This window comes from Olea europaea, chromosome 5, assembly GCF_002742605.1.
Source record: "Olea europaea var. sylvestris chromosome 5, O_europaea_v1, whole genome shotgun sequence".
NCBI lineage: Eukaryota > Viridiplantae > Streptophyta > Magnoliopsida > Lamiales > Oleaceae > Olea > Olea europaea.
Genome location: NC_036241.1, coordinates 6,815,049 through 6,832,964, shown reverse-complemented (window position 1 = coordinate 6,832,964; position 17,916 = coordinate 6,815,049). Strand labels below are relative to the sequence as shown.

Below are 17,916 nucleotides of genomic sequence, written 5' to 3'. Positions count from 1 at the left end.
CCGTCAAAAAATGAAATAATTTGGTAAAAAATAATTTTAATAGGAGCAGGAATCGACTTCTAATTATTTTCAAAATCCACAAGTCCCTTGGATTGAAGATTCCATGATATCTTTTTAGAAATCAGTATTTGAATGAAGAGAGTTCTACCAGAAAGCTTTCCTCCTTAGGAGATGAGCGAAAAGCTCGAATATTAAGCTCCTGTTTGGTGGGGATTAAAATCAAATTTTTAGTATAATTTTATGGAAGTTGATGAAATGAGTGGTTACAAAGTAATGGGACCCATAAAATATATTATTAAAATTAATTGTTGATTTTGAGTTAGATGAAAATCACAACTTTTCTTTAATTTGTACAAAATGGGGCTGAATTGAATATTCATGAGATTGTAATTATTCGATATATTATAGCAAATGCTTTTGAATGATTATCAAAATCGATATTTATTTTTTTAATTTGAAGAGTAAGAGCATTAAGAATAACTCCATCATTAAGATTGATAGTAAAAGTTGGGTAACAGTTTGAAAAAATTGGATCACTTTTAAGATTTGACTCTAAAACAAATAATAATGAATTTTCTGAAAACCAAAGAATAGCTAAACAAGAGGGGATGAATTGGTTATTTAAAATTTTTTCAAAATAATCGCAACTCAAACAAATAACAAATAAATTAAATGCACAAGAAAAAAGTAATAAGTAAAAGGAAAGAGAATGCGCAAACAATGTAGTTATGGAGGTTCGATCCAGTCAACGAATAATGTCCCCATTTACCATGCTTTTCGTCACAATCAAGGTCTCTTTCACTATGTTTGATTGACTTATAACGTAATTCAACCCTTACACGATTTTGGTGCCTTGCAAACAATGAGCACCGATCTTTTTGCAACGTTGAGCTTTACGAGACCTGAACACGACCCACAATTCAATCAAAAGTAAATTTTACAAGTGATATCTTTTCTCTTAATAAATGATGTAATTAAAATTAAGTACCAAGAAAGAAGTAAGCTAACATTTCAATAGATAGCAATATATATAGCTCAAATGTTAGAGTAGAAACACTTTTATGAGAAAAATGATTTTCAATAATTTTATTTACTCAAAAAGTTTTTCAAGAAATAAATGAATTGATCTTTTAAAGAATGAAAAATAAAATAACTAAGATCAATAATTCAAAAAGTTATATTGAGTGAAAAAGTGAAATGGAATTTGTAGCAGTCAAAATGCCAAAAAATCTGTTGATTCGGACAATTCATCCGAACGTCCAGATCTGAATCGGACAGTGCAAAAATAATCGTTACGCATCATATGCAGAACAGTCAAAAAACTGATCGTTGGAGCATCCAGACGTTCGGATGGACAGAAAGTCCCTGGAAGCTTCCTTCGTGATAATTTTGTTCGATGTAACTTTTGAATGATCCCTTTACTCAACTATACAAGACAAGTGATTTTTATTACAAAAATTAGATCATCGGGTTAAAATCCTTTTCTTTTGAAACCAATTTTTATGCATTTATTTGAGTGATAAAAATTCTTTTCGAGCTATGTTCGATTCAATGCTAAGAATTGAAGTGTTTTAACTTTACATATAAATTCAAAACATATGTACAATGTCTTGAAATGCTAGGTTCTTTCACTTAAACTTTCGTCGACTTGCCAACTTGTTTCCTCGTCGATCATCAATTTGCACGTCTCTTGTTCTCAATCTTCGTGTCTTCGTTTATATTAATTTTTCAATAATATCTATAAAGTCATTCAAATGCAATTTGTTAGAAATAAATGCAAAGTGATGGACAAGTATTAGGCATGCATGAAGGACAAACTTAGACATTGAGGAAGCGTGACAGGAAGCTTACACTCTGATATAGACCACTGAGGCTCTTTCTATATTGTCAACACTATGCTCGGCGATCGCGCTAGCCTTATCAGGCATAACTTAAGACTGAAGTATCCCCATCTCATGGTAACCTTGAGTGGAGAGAATCCAAAGTTCGAAAGAGAGTCCTCACGCTCACAACTGATGTGGCTTAAGCTGCTCCTCTTAGGCACAGGCGGCAGGGCAACTTCGTTAAGGTCATCTGAAGGTAGAGGAATCTTTTCTATAGCCTGACGCTTTGCCTTTCAGTCACTGATTTTCTTTCTCTTTGACGAAGCAGGAGCTAAGTCCATATCTCTCTCATGCTCTGTTCCATCATAAAGTCCATGGTTTCTTCCAGGTCGAACTCCATACCTACACACAAGGTGAAATCAATTAGGTTCAAAGAACAACGAATGAAGATGCTCACAAATATAAAATCAAAAGCAATGTATCAAAGAACATACCATCAGTAGGAACGAAAACATCATCACTCCTTGGTGCGGGCAAGGTCTTCAACACCTCGTCCAAGTTAAAGGCCATATTTGCATACGTGCAACAAAATTCACCAAGCCTGAAAAATAATAGTAAACATATACGAGTGCAAAAATTTAGGCATGGAAAGAGAACCTCCCAGTAGGACGACTGATCCCCGCTATCATCATCTTTCACATAGTCAAAACTAATCCTAAGTCGGGTGCAAAAGGTGGGTATCGGTTACTTGTTGGATTTAAGCTCTTAGAATGGAAGTGATTTCTACCTGACTATTCAAAAGATGAATTTGAGGGTGTTTCCAATTCGTGTTGAATGAGAATTGACCCACCAAAGGTCAAACAAAGAAGAATCGAAACTTTCACCCACTATTAGAATTCATGAAAGTACAATGGTGAAGTAGACAAACGCATTATACCGAGCTAACTCATGCATTTCAAAGACACACTTAAAAAGTGTATGAAAAGTGGGATTTTCTTGCTAAGGTAGATATACAAGAAGTACTATGCTTTCCTCTATGCGTTACGATTTATGTGACTGGGAGTAAGGTGGAATTCATTGAAAATTGAGACGGAGAAGGGATTAATGGAGAATCAAAAGCCACCATCCATGATATCTTTATACACAGGGAATCTCGCTATGGTCAAACCCGGAGAGTTTTTCTTTTAGCTTAAGGGCTCTATAACTGTAATAATCAACACGATCAAATCTGTAAATAGATTTTTCCAACTTAAGGAGCGAATTGTAGAGGCTATATAGCATTTTGGGATCTCAAAAGCAACAACCTCATCCGAAGGATCCCGACCAATTTCTAAGTTTCGATTCAAAGACTTGATTGACTCAAGGTGTCTTTTGGGAGAACTTGGTTGAAATATTTGAGTTTTGGCTGTATGGATTGGGTTATTAAAATCATAGAACAAATGACAGACCTCCCAAAGGGGGCGCTCAACGGGGTTAGCCAACAGTCGACCAGCCATGCGTTTGACCGTGCATCGACCGGCCTTGCTGGCTGACTGTCCAACGTTTGTCGACTATCGATCGATAGCGTCCGGACGGGCATCGACAAGCTCATCTAATGATAGATTGATCGATACGCTCACTCCCTCATTCTCACTCTCACCAGAGGAAGAAGTAATGATGATTTTATATATAATAGGAGGAAAAGCATGATTAAAAACCTAGATTAAAGGAAGATAGAGAAGAGTTTTATCTTGACTATTAAAGAAGCAAGAGGATTGGGCGAAGAATGAATGAATGGCAATGAAGATCTCACCCCTTTATATTAGCAGACTTAGAATTTTTTTGGGAGAAATTCCCTCCCTCCACCCAAACTAAACCCACTTATAGGGTGTCATGTGTGCAGCGTTGTCACCACCTTGCGCCACTTGGATTGCTCGACCTATTTATATTATACCAACTATCGATGAGAGATGAGTAGACAAAAAAAAAAGATGCATGGAGAGATGAAGATGCTACCCCTTATTTATAAATATCGACAAGAGATAGAGGGGTAGTGATATTGCATGACACAAATAATTGTCTATGATGAACAACAAGGTGAATGTTACTTAATAGGCCATCTACATTCATGCTGGGTCGTTGACCACTATGAGGTATTTTGTGTCCATGCCGGATCATGGACCACTATGAGGCCCTCCACGCCCTTGTCTGGCCGTTGACTACTATGAGACCCTCTACATCCTTATTGGGCCGTCGACCACTATGAGGCCATCAACCCCTACTTGGTTGATACAACGCTTAACCATGAAATCATCATGGAGTTGGATTGGGATCACTTAATGGTTGTCACGAACACAACCAACCGCTGGATAGGTTAATGTCCTCCACTCGGAACATGGGGGTTGTGGAAGGGTCTACGTAGGGCATGTAGCACTATAACCGTCCAACAGTTACATGACTCTTATCACTTATAAATGCCCCTAAAGCGAAATGGGTATGGAACTTGGAATTTTGGCTATATGAATATTCATTATATTTTTTCTCTAAGTTTTCATTCTCAAATCCCATGCTAATTCTCACATCAAAAGTACAATGGGGGAGGAAGCCCTGACCGCCTTTTGCTGGTAATATTTGTTCAACAGAGTAACAAAAGCATCTAAAGCCACCAGGGGGCACGGAGGCATGGTCTCATAACTATTTCAAACTATAATATTGTTCTCTCTCACTTTACTCTATAAATTAGTTCTACCCGAATCCTTAGTATTTGAACACCTCTATGGCTCACGTTTAATGGTTTTGGGTAGCTGCTATCAAAATTCAAATAAACTTATGCACTCTTTTGATAGATTTGAAAAGAGAAAGAACAGCTAGATTCTGTTCAGACTTTTGACTTCACTCTTTGATGGGGTCTTACCAATTGGCTCTCTTCCTAACCTATTCACATTTTGGAGATGAAAAATGAACCTGAGCGAAACCCTAATTAATTTTCTGCATGCTCCCAGAAATTCTTCTTTTGAAGCGAGACTTTTAAGTTTTGCCTGCAACTTGTTAAATATATTTTTTAACAAATCTCCATTTTTAGACAATTATGTAATCAGTCTCAGCAAAATAATCGAGGATATGGTTCTATATCAACTGGGCCAATTAATATATCAACTACATGAATCTAAAATTTAATATTTAATAGCTAACTACGACATCGTAGTTAGCTCGACTCCATGCTTAGGGATGTTTTGTTTGTTGATTGCATACACTTCGTGACTATGTGTCATGTATGCTGATTGAAATCGAACTTGCAAAATTGTAAGATTATAGTCGCATCCTAGGGTGAGTCACCCATATTCTTGTTTTATTTTTGTTGAAACTTCGTGGTAATGAAGGTGAATGGATTTCATGAAGTTGGAGGTTTCTTAGTTAAGAAAAGTAAAAGTAGAAACCGTAAAGAAATGTGACTTTATTTGATTAGGGCTTTAATTCTTGACAGCCTAAGAACCTATCAAAATTCGACAAGGTTATGGGAAGGGCTGAGAATGAACACTGCAATTATAATCTTAAGAGAACTAAGATACACCGAAATGGAGGAAACCAAAAGTTATATTTGGGCAATACGTAAATAGCAGACAAACAAATGAAAAATTATCAAGAAATATCGACTAATCATCTCATCAATGGAACTCGAATTTACAGGATACAGATACGTATTGACAAAATACCAAACGTTTATTTATGAAAGACGAAAATCTTATCAAAAGACTAATTCTAGAGGTAAAGAATCGGTAATGATAAGCCTAATGACCAAACGTTTATTTATGAAAGACGAAAATCTTATCAAAAGACTAATTCTAGAGGTAAAGAATCGGTAATGATAAGCCTAATGACCAGGACCTCTCTTGCTTGGTCCAGAAGCCAAAATGAATGCCAGTAGTCTTGGTGAAATGTGACTACTTGTGTTGGAAGCAGCTGAAAATGGTGTCATGTTCATTGAGCCAGCCTTGATTTCTGGCGCCATACGAATGGTTCGACACTGGACAGAACCCATCTGTGAAGTCATTATCGATACTATGGTCAGCAATACAAAACAAAGAGTCTTCATTGATTTTGTTGAGCTGCTCGTTCTATATTCCATATTCTGGTAGACTAGTCTATTTATTTTTCCTCAAGTTCACTATAAAAGAAGTGAAAGTTATGATAGATAATTTGCAAAACTTCTATATCTATAAGAAGAATTTTCTAAGTGGACGGTGAAGCCCTTTTGGGAATTTGTCTTGGCCATGTATGTACAGCTTTCCATTCGGCTGATTTGGTGAGGATTTTACCTGAAAATGAATAATTCCTCTTGCATTTGGAATGTTTTATTTCAGGTTTTAATTTGACTTTACAGTCAATAAACACAACCATAACATCTTCAAAGACCTAATGCTTTCATACTATGTCTATTGACATGCATTGTGAACGTTGACCTTTTAATTCTTGTTGCTGATTTTTATGAAAATTATGATCATGTCAAACCTCAAATAAAAAAAAATTAAAAAAATTGAATTTCATCAATATGGAAGAGAGTTTGTCGAAATAAAATATAATAAATATATATAATCTCATCTTAAATATTTAGATAAAATGGTTTATGTATTTACATAAAAAAAATAAAATTATAACTTAATATTAGACGAGCAGAAAAAGGCCAATAAGAAGATGACAAGAAAAGTAGGGAGAGCTGTTGGGTAATAAGTTGTCTTATATGTTTTCAAACATTAGCCAATGGACACAAAGTAAAGATTTTGGGGCTCCTACTTAACATTTATCTCGTTGATCAGAGGGATTACTACGGCAAGGATTTTCGTTCCTCTTTCCAAAATAAAATTTTAAATAGTGATTTTTAGTGGAATGTATAATTAAAAAGTAAGGAAAAAATTTGTACGTATAAAATATTTTAGTATTTGATTGTATCGTAAAAAATAAGCATATAAAAAAGGTTTGAAAAGTGTTCAAACATGGACGAAATTAGTTTTCTCTGTTTTTCGTATCTAAATTCTAACATATGCTCTCTCTCTCTCTCTCTCTCTAATTGATGCTGTTTCTCTTTTGATATGCAGTGATATATGACGCATACTTCAAGTTCATGAGGATGTTTGGTAGAGATTTTTAGAATTGATTTTTTGACCGTTAGAAATAAAGTAGGTTCTACTTGTGAGAGAAGAATTTAAAAATGACGGCTGGAATAATGAAATAAAGGTTGAAAATTTGATTTTAATTGGCTTAAAATCATTACCAAACAAGCTCCATGTTTTAATGAATAGCCTACTTGCATGTTTCGCTTATCAAAAAAATCACTAATAATTAGATTTAATTATAAGTAAATTAGTTCTAGATAATTTGTTCTTTTGGAGTTAAGTTTTAAAATAAGTAGTTTATTTATTTCAAAAGTCAATAACATAAAAAATAATTTTTAATTTGATGTAAATCTATCGTATTTTTTGTCTTTCATTATAATCTCTTTATTATTTAAATATTAAATTTAATTAATTCTTATCAAATATCAAACATTTTATTGGAACCACAATTCCTACTCGCTTAATTTTCACTCTTTTATCACATTATAATTTTATAATTGTTACAAACTAAAGAGAAAAGTGAAGAAAAATAGAAAAGTCCATAGATTTGCGTATATTTCATTGACAACCAAGGTCTTATATTTATAAAGAATAATTAAGGCTACAAGAGAGACAATAATTAAAATATCTAGGATTGTAAAGATACACTAGTCATTCTCTAATTAATACATAATTTATATTACTTCCCTTGAATGACTCATTACATAATATCTGTCTCGTTAAAATATTGTTTGATAAAAATTCAGTGGAATAAAAAAATCAAATGAAAGAAAAGAGTACAATTATTTTTTGAGTATTCAAATGAATGTTGCTTTATTAAAACTTGAAAAAAGAGTACAATTACTCATTTTAATGTTGATTACTGAAAATGTTTAAGTCAACGCATTTCTATTTTGTGTAACACTTTCTTGAATTTGTGAATAAGTCAACGATATTATCACTTGCTGCAAATTTGTATCACTAATCTTCAGAAGCTCATGCAATCTGGCCCCTACTTCCTTTGCGTCTTTAACCATTTTACGCTTTAGTTGATTTTTCAAAAATTTCTTAGTTGTGTTAATTACTATTTTTATAGGCCATTTTAGGGACTTTTTAATCATTTTTTACTACTCGCGCTAGAGTTCTTTGTGTAAAAATTACTATTACTAACTCTACTATTAGTGAGAAAAAGAGAAAACAAAAGAGAGAAGCCAATGAACTTGTGTTTTATTAAGAACAAAAGCACCACATTTATAAAATGAATTAGGGTTACAAGGAATGCAACAATCATAATCACTAGAGTTGCAGGGGCATAAAAGTTATTTATAAACACTATTATATTTACAAAACTCCTCTTTGAATAATTATTTACACAATAACTATCTTATTGAAATTTTATTTGGCAAAAAAATCGATGGGATATAAAAATGCCAACAATTGAAAAATAGTACAAATAATTTAGAGTAATAAAATGTTGCCTCGTCAAAACCTTCTCATGAAGTCTTAATGAGAGAAAACTTGATCGAAGGAAAAAAAAAAGTACAGCTAATTCCCCTAATCACAATTCTTGTATTAATTCTTCATTGTTTTATACATCAATATATTCAAATAACATTGTTATCATGCGAGATATTTATCAACCTTTGATAACCCCAGTAACATGTTGATTTCGAAAATAGCTTTCATCGATCTCTTTGGGAGTTCTATACATATCAGAATATTATTTAGAGAATAAAAATCTTAAATGTTATGGGTGCTCGTTAGAAAAAGAACATACCTCATTAAAACCTTATTAGGAAAACTCTGTAAAAAAAACCCCGAAGAAGGAAGAAGAGTATATTATTCTTTTGAATAAGTTACAAAAGTTGTCTTATCAAAAGCTGACAACGGAACAAAACCTCGGTCAATGGAAAAAGAATAGAACACGTATTTATTCCCCCTCATGATAATATCACTTAAATTATATTTCATGCATATTAAATCCTTCTAGAACAATATTAATAATCATGTTAGATGAGTGGACTGTAGTCGAATTTATTATATGCCTATTAAATTACATGCATTGTTAGACTTATGTAATAGAGGCTTGTGATTATATCCGATGATAATTTATCTATTTACATAAGTTTTTGCAAAATTCATTATGTAAAAAGTCGTACATTTTAAATTACTACTTGACTCTTTCTATATCCATTTGACATAAATATATACATTTAGAATTTCAGACCACAAGTCTAGAAATTTCAGATTTCTCTAGTCAATTTAATTTTAGAATTGCGTCCCTTATATTTGCCCAATCATCACTCTAATCAAATATTTTAACATATTTATTTTGATTCATTGCTATACGATGCAGTACATCATATGTAAAATTGATAATCTTTCTTTTTGATTCTTTTTCCTTTTCCATCACAACATAACTTATTGAGATATTTCAATTTTCAACATATTAGATACTTGAACTTCTTCTGAAAATTTATAATTTGTTATGCCTAAATACTCACCAATAGTATATGCTTCTTTAATGAGACTATCTTTGCTAATTGATCCATTTTTATTTGGAAATTTTTGTATTAGAATCGAATATCATCATCCAAGCATGCCATAGATATATTAAATATAATGTTAATAAATTATCTTCCTATGAGATCAATTCGCATTGGAGCATTTAAAGTTGGTACATGAGACATTGATTTCTTTAGTCTGTAAATGCATTTGGAAAAAATTACCTTTCAACTTTTGCTTCGAATTATTTTTTGTGAGGATAATGATGCATTTTACATTATTTCCAACTTCATCACTCGTCCCCTAATTTTGAGAGAATGTCCAATCAAATTAACAATAATTTTTACTACGTTACAAAATATCAAACCTTTGGGATAAATTCAAACTACTCATTTATTCTTAACATTATTTACTTTTCATCCCAGTACGTTAAGGTGGATTAATTTTATATATATTACATTATCAAATAATTAGATAAAAAACTAGAATAACATTCTCTAAATAAAAATGGGAAGTACTTTATTCTCAATTAATTTAGTTGGAGGCATTTAACCAACTATAGTGTTGAACTATTTATCGATATTTCAACTAACACTTATTAAAATGTTGAAATTTGTGATCACTAGTATTAACAAGACACACGGTCTTGATTATATAATCTGAAAATTGTACTTGTAATTCAAAATTTGAACAGTAATTTCGCAAACATTAAGTTATGAATATCGTGCAATTATATAATATATGTATCAAATCTATTGGATACAATAATATTTAGATGGTCAATGTAAAGTCTAACGGAATCCCATTTATTATTCTGATTAATTTTCAGAAATATAGGAAATTCAGTGACTATTTTAGCTACTATTTTTATGGTCAATTTTTTTTAAAGAGAAAAAAATAATATATAGGAATTCATGGCATTGAAGAATCTTCTAAATCTTTGTTGAATGACCATTTGAATTTTTAATTGTGCATCATTATTGATCCAGTGATGGTCCAACTTATCATGCAAAATAATAAAGTCAAATTGAACTTCTGATTCAATATAATATTTATTTCAATTATATCACACATTTTAGAAACTTAGCATTTTTTTTAATTAGTAGAGAATAAATTATTATTAATACCAAGATTTTTCCCTTGTTTGAGCCTCATTTTAAGTGAAAATATGCATTTTTAAATAGTGATTGATGGAGAATGTGTGGTTAAAATTAAGAAAAAGTTTTGGACTTGCATGTAATATTATTTTATTGAAAAATATGTAGTTGAAAATGAGTTTTGAAAAAAATAAATTTTTGGAAGAATGTGGCTCAAACAAGGGCAAATAACGCAGTATTGACTCTTCTGTACTAACAAAACAATATTTTTTTTTGAAATATTGATATATACTTAATTATGATTATTCATAGGTAATCGAACAATATTTTTATACTTAGTTATGATTATTCATAGGTAATCGAACAACATTTTTCAGGAATATTGATACATTTAAATTAATCATAATATTCTTCTAAAATATTAACATGTATACATTTGTGCTTCTTAAAAACAAAATATGTTATTTTTCAAAAATACTAATATGAATTATTTTTGCTTCTTTTGGAGTATTGTATCAATATTCTAGAAGAATATTGAAATTTCAATGGCAAGCTTTTCAGGAGCAGATAATGCGTTTAGGAACATTTTATATAAGATGGATTGTGTTTCTTCTAAAATTTCAACATCATACTCATTTAGTATAAATAATTTTTGTTGTGCTTTTTAGAAGAACAAGTTAGATCAAAATATTTAACTAATATACAAATAAAATATATAGTAGAAATATAAAGATTTTTAAAAAGTATACTTGAATTTGAAAGTTTTGAAAACTCTTGAATAACTAAAAACTATCATTTTATTCAAAGATAAAAAAAAAATTTCAAAACATTATAGTACTTAAAAATTTCCTATTGTTAACATAGCTATTTTTCATAAATGAACTGCTGAATTTTGATAGGCATTTTTGAATTTGAAGTAAAATGAGTTGTGAAAACCTTGTCCAAATTTCATGATGATTAAACCACGAACGTAGAGATATCAACATTTTATTAATTAGAGAGGTGCAGGCTGTCCAAATTTTGCGAATTTCTACACTATTGATTCCCAGATAATAATAAAATTCTTCCATAGTATAGAGAGTCAATATAGAATCAACGAATTTCGGATTCATATATGAGAATTTTATGTATATGTAGTACATGCTAAAAGGGAGTGTCAATAATTTTCTTTTTATTTACTTTTGGCTAGATACAAAAGAAATATAAAAATATTCTATATTATTATTTTTATGCATCATCTCAATGTGATATCGATTGCAGCTAATATCTTAAAATTATGCAAATTTTCTTATGAATTTGCAAAAATATAGTATTTCGTCAATATATAATTTCATATTATTTGATAAAGTAATAGAAGTTCTTTCGTAGCTTTCAATGACATTTTGTGCACCTAATTTTTAGTTAATGTTAAGTCCAAAAATACTTTTTATCTTGAAAAATAGTATGCATATTTGCACTATCAATTAAACAGATATCTTGACAATTTGATGAGTGCAATTTGTATGCTTATTAAGACCATTTTATTAAACCTTTATGTCGTCAAATTATTGCATTTTATTTAATTTAGGTTAATTTTTGTTCATTTCAGTGTTCGACCCGTTTTAAAGCAATTGGAAAAGAAAAGGATAAATTGACAATTAAATAGACGTTGTGGACCAAATCTCACTTGAATAAAAGTTGGAGGATCAAAAGTAGGGGAATAATGAAGAAAAGGACTAAGTTGCATTAATTATAATGAATGAGCTCTTGAAAGATAGATTCCAACTAATTGGGCTTAAAAGTGGACTTTTAGTTGTCACCAAACTGAATAATGAATGAATGTTTCGTTGGGCTGCATGTGGAATTGATAAAAAGATATATAAATACAAAATGGCTGCCGGCAGAAAGAAAATTAGAGAAGAAGTGGGCTTTGATATATATAGACACACACACGCATCAATAGGCGGCCGGTGGGGGAGAGACACAAAAATACGGATGGTCGGCTGGAATTGATTGGTGCATATACACTAAAAAAAAAGGGCAGCCTACGAGTTAAATTGGGCTGGTATTATATATACAACACACGGCTTTTGGATACAAAAACACTTGAGACATTGAGCAGCTAGGAAAATTGAGGAAGCAGAATTATTTTATACACTTTGGTGGCTGATTACAGAAGAGAGAGGCTGGTCGATATATACATATATTCATACCAACAGAGACATGAAATTCGGTGGCTGCAAAGTGGGAAATTAGACAAAAACAAAAAGGCGGTTGCTTATTAGAATAAAAAGAGAGAGACGGAATCACGTAACTGCAAAGATACACGTAGAAAACGACTTGAGCATAATTGGAATTAATCATGTTCCGTCAATTTATTGTTGACGCCCTTCTTCTTTTATGTATTTGATTCCAATATTTTGTTAGATTAATTTTTCTCATGTATTGGATGAAGATGAAACCTTTTGTTATTTATTTTTAATTTGAGACACATAGTTTAATTAAGTTCTTGTAATTCTTGGTTAATTTTGCATACTTAATTTTATTATTTGATTGCTTGATCACCAATTAAATATATAATTGCTTGTTGTAGTGTTGAGATATTCACAATAGGTTTAGAACACTATTTGATTAACGTACGTGTAATAAATTTTAGAAATAATATTTATCGTGTGTGCAATCTTTGAGATAATTGTGAAATTAAATGTGTTCTATTAATTCAAATTCGGACTAGAAATAGATTTGGGTTGTGAATAGGATAAATTTAACTTGTCTTGGAAAAGAAAATTAATTACAATAGAATTATGGATTGTCAAAAATGTATGAATTAAAGTAGCGACGCAGTTAAGAATTGGAATAGATAATAATAGGTGAATTCGTAATCTAATACATTTAGCCCATATACTTATTAAATTTGCATTTTACTCGTTTTCATAGATTAAGTTTGATTAATTAAAAATCACAAAACATTTTTATTTTGTTTACTTTGAATCTAATCAAGAATTAGTACACTCAATTAAATTTTATTTCTCGTGGGACAATATTCTCAACTTACTAAATTTATTACTTGTCAACGATCCCGTACGCTTACGAATTTTGCACGAACACAACTCATCTCGAATTTTATGATGTTTAGTAACTTCACAATAAAATAAAATAGAATACAATTAATTTCGAAAAATATAATTAAATAATCAATTAAATGTTCAAACTAATCAATGCTGACATGACATTAATTATATGTTTTCCTTCAAGAATAAATCTAATTCAAAATATTTTTTTTCGAAATATGTGCCACTTCGAGAGCACGTTATATTTTTATTATTGTTTCTTAGAAAGCACTATGTCAATATTTTTTTTAAATATTGAAAATTACAATTCATTCTATCCAAGATCAATTACATATTATTATAATAAATTAAAGAAGATTTACTCTATAAGAGTAATAATATAATTTATGCTAAATCGTATTTATTATGCTCTTCTGGAGTAAGTAAAATTAATCAGAACATCAATATATAAATACATATGAAAAAAATTGACATGTAAAGAAATTAAATAATTTAATTCATGATTTTAGATAGAAATTGATCAATATTATTTTAGAATATTAAAAATTGTAATTCATGCTCTTCATGAGCAAAAAATATTGAGAAATGCTATGTGTACACAATAGTATACACATAACATTACACCCCTCTCACATAAAGGGAGGCCCACATATAATAAAATATTCGTGAACCCCCTCCATATTAGGAGTGTAAGCCATTTTACATAACGTGCACACATAGCATTTTCCAATAATATTTTTCTAAAATATTAATTATAATATTGTGCTACTTTATGAGCAATGAAATATTTGTAATAGATAATGAGTAATATTCTTGTAGAATATCGGATTCGGCGTGTCATACTCTTCATGAACAATAACATATTATTATTTAAATAATAAATTGTATAAGAATTTATTTTTCAAGAGTCAAAACACAATTTATGTTAGACTTTACTAAATTAGGCTTCTCGGGAGCAAGTGAAATCTAAATAAAATATTTATAATTAATAGTGTGCTATTTCAGAACCAACAATATTTTGTAATATGAACATAAAGATTAATTGATTAATGAACAATAAAATCAAGGAAAATAATAAAACAGAATCATTACTTTACGTAACATGCATGTCTTAATTTTAATAAAGTGTGTATGTCATAGTAAATAATTATTGGAAGGAAATTTAGCATAAATAATTACATGCACAAAAATATGAAATCATTACACATAATTACAATTTTTTTTCTTAACTTAGGATCTTCTAGACATCATTGTTCAAAATTAGGATCTTGAAAAAACAAAAGTGAGGATTGCTGACATGCAAATACCAACATAAGTCAATAAATCATGACCCACGTAACTTAACTGAATTTCGAAATTACAACATGAATTTTTTACTCAATTAAAGAAATCGATTTCATACATATATTGAATATGTGAATTTTTTTTTTTTTTTTTTGGTCGCCACATTAACTTTGGTACGCATGACAAAAAAAAAAAAATTTTTTTTTACATTCTAACTAATTCACTTTGATTTTGAGAGAATCGTACTGATAATGTGTTATAAATTAAAAAGAATAAGAGGAAAAAAAGGGAGAAAAGTTAATCAATTTGTGTCTAAATAAGAATAAAAGTCACATATTTATAATGAAAAATTAGAGTTACAAGAGATGTAACAGTCATAATGATTATGATTGCATGTATATAAAAGCCATTTATAAATATTACTATATACAATAGTTTCAACAATAATAAACACGAATTATTCACAAAAAAATGACGCCTTCTTAATTTTGTCAAGTTTTAAGGGTAATATTTTCAATCTATTATAATGATTCATCATCATCATTATTATTATTTATACAGTTTCATGGGCTCAACTCTTTCCACACCAGTGAATTTTAGAACATGTCATGCGCTGTATTTCAAGTACAGAATTACATACCTAATCAAATTTTAAGAATTTCAGTACACATACAATTTCTCAAGTAAAAATAACAAGCATGTATCATGACTTACAAACATGGATATAGCCATGGACACATACGCTTACCCCACGAGAAACACACTAACTATTTTTATTTATTTATTTTAAATACACTAATAATCTCCGCTTGTTAAAATTAGAAAGAATATACAAAAAAATATATGACATGTAACGTGGCATTTCGAATATCTAACCGAGGAATTTTAAGCAATTCCTCAAGTGTCATTAATTCAACGCGTGCCAGAGTATAAGGATACTGACAACAAAGAACTTCATAAAATTAACCAAATTATATACTTTAATAATTGTGTCCGTACTTCATAAGTCAACGCATAGGAAAGCGAGATGAATCAAATGCAGCTTTTACTACATAATTGAATGACTATTTTTTTTTTTTTTTTACAAGGTGTCCAATTCTTGACTAATCCTTTGGTCTGTGATCCGACCCCTCTTCACACAGTCCGGTTAATCGCAGGATGTGCCTCCAACTGGCCAGGGTCCGAGCGCTCCCCACCTGGTCTGACAAAGTGCCAAGCAAGTCAATCCAAGTTGCACCTTGCCTTCCAAGAATAATCCTTGCCGTCCAAGTTCCCACTTGCCTTCCAAGAATAAATCCTTGCCTTCCAAGAATAAATCCTTGCCTTCCAAAAACCCCATGTTTCGAACTCACGACCTCTGCTCTGCCAGGTTTGACAGCGTCCGTCCTTTGTCAGTGGAGAAGTGCCCTGGGAGGCGACTATTTGTTATCATAAAAAGAGGAGCCAATGGAAGATGAGAGGGAAAGCAGTGGATTATCTTTAACTAGTTCTTATAATTACCTTTTTTTTTTTTTCATAAAAGTTGATAGAATGCGGAACTAAAAATTGTGGATTCCATAAAATCAATCATTAAAATATAATCATGAACTTTAATTTAAATTTTTAGCTTAACCAAACATATCTTAATTATTAGCAAAAGTTTGTGCAAATAAGTCAAAGAATTAGTTCGAGCTTTCCCTTCCACACGCCTCAAGATTTTGGGGCTCCAATATGATGCACCAATACATTTTTCTGGCATAATCTTATTGATTAATTCTAAATCTAATTTAACCCTTGTTTGGTGGGGATTAAAGGTAGATTTTTAGTAAATTTTGATAGAAATCAATGAAATGTATGGTTAAAAAGTTATGGGACTTGTAAAATATGTAGTTGAAATAAATTGATGATTTTGACTTAAATTAAAATTTATATTTTGATCGGTTCCAACCAAGGGCTTAATCTGTACAATAGATTGCTATTAATTTTCTATTGACAAAATTCATTGTTAACTCAATTTTTTGAAAATAACACAGATAAAGTTAATGCAAGAATTCATTTCTAATCTAACTAAATATATAAGAGGGAGTTTTGAGTTACCGTTCACAAGCCAAATGGCCAAATAAATCAAGCCGTGTTCGAGTCAACCCGTTAGCCGAGCCATGTGACTGGGTGGCTGTAAAAAGATCTTTCCCTATGGATTGTCTAGAACATTTGGAATTTTCCGTGTTCTGTCTTGTGTTTCTCCTTTGGCTTCTTCTTCCTTCGTACATATTTATGGTTTACTAAATGGTGATGATAATTGTGATTTGTGACCACAACTTCTCCTTTCTTCTTCTCTATTTTCTATTTGTTGTAGTAGGTGTTACAGAGAAGGACATGGCCAAGCATGAGGTATATTTTTCCTTCTATTTCCTGTTCGGTTCTTCTCCTCATTTTAGGCAAGAACTCGAAAAAGCTGAACTTTTATTTTGTTCTTGTTATTCTTGGTAGACTTATTTGCTATGGTGAATTGGGAGTTTGATTGAAGATTCTTCTTCTGTCTTGGGTTTTTAAGTTCTTCTTGTTAGATTTAAAGTTTACTTTTATGGGTTGAGAGTTTTGATTGAAGTTCCTATATCTCTCAAGGTTTTTAAGTTTCTTCTTAGTAGATTTACTATTTATTCTTGTGGATTGGGAGTTTCACTAAAGTCCTGTATCTCTTGAGATTTTTAAGTTTCTTGTTGGTAGATTTATTTAGTTATTTTCTGGAGGAGATTTCACAAATTGTTAATGAGTATTTCGACCATTCTGGGAAGCTGGCTGCAATTTTTGACTGCATATTTGCCAAGTTACCATAAATGCCCATCATTCAAATGGAATGGATTAAATATACATGAGTACCTGGGTCATTTTGTAAATAATGGTCAATAATTGCGGCCCAAATTTTGCTATAACGGTCAAAATTTTAATTAAAATTTACTGAGAATCGCCTCCACACAGCCCCTTAGTTTTGTAGGTGGGAGTTTAACTGAAAATATGAAGATTTGCGACTCGTTAGAAGGGTGAAGCCAACATTATTGATGGTGATGGTGCAAACAATATTTGTTAGAATCAATATTGTTTATAAAAT

General features: G+C 30.8%; 1 long non-coding RNA gene across 1 annotated transcript; it reads left to right on the top strand.

Annotated features, from left to right (window-relative positions):
• The first annotated feature begins 17,036 nt into the window (after positions 1-17,036).
• LOC111394942 lies at positions 17,037-17,570 on the top strand. The gene is made up of 2 exons (XR_002702768.1): positions 17,037-17,198; positions 17,298-17,570. It is a non-coding gene; the product is annotated as an uncharacterized LOC111394942 (long non-coding RNA).
• Positions 17,571-17,916: the final 346 nt, after the last annotated feature.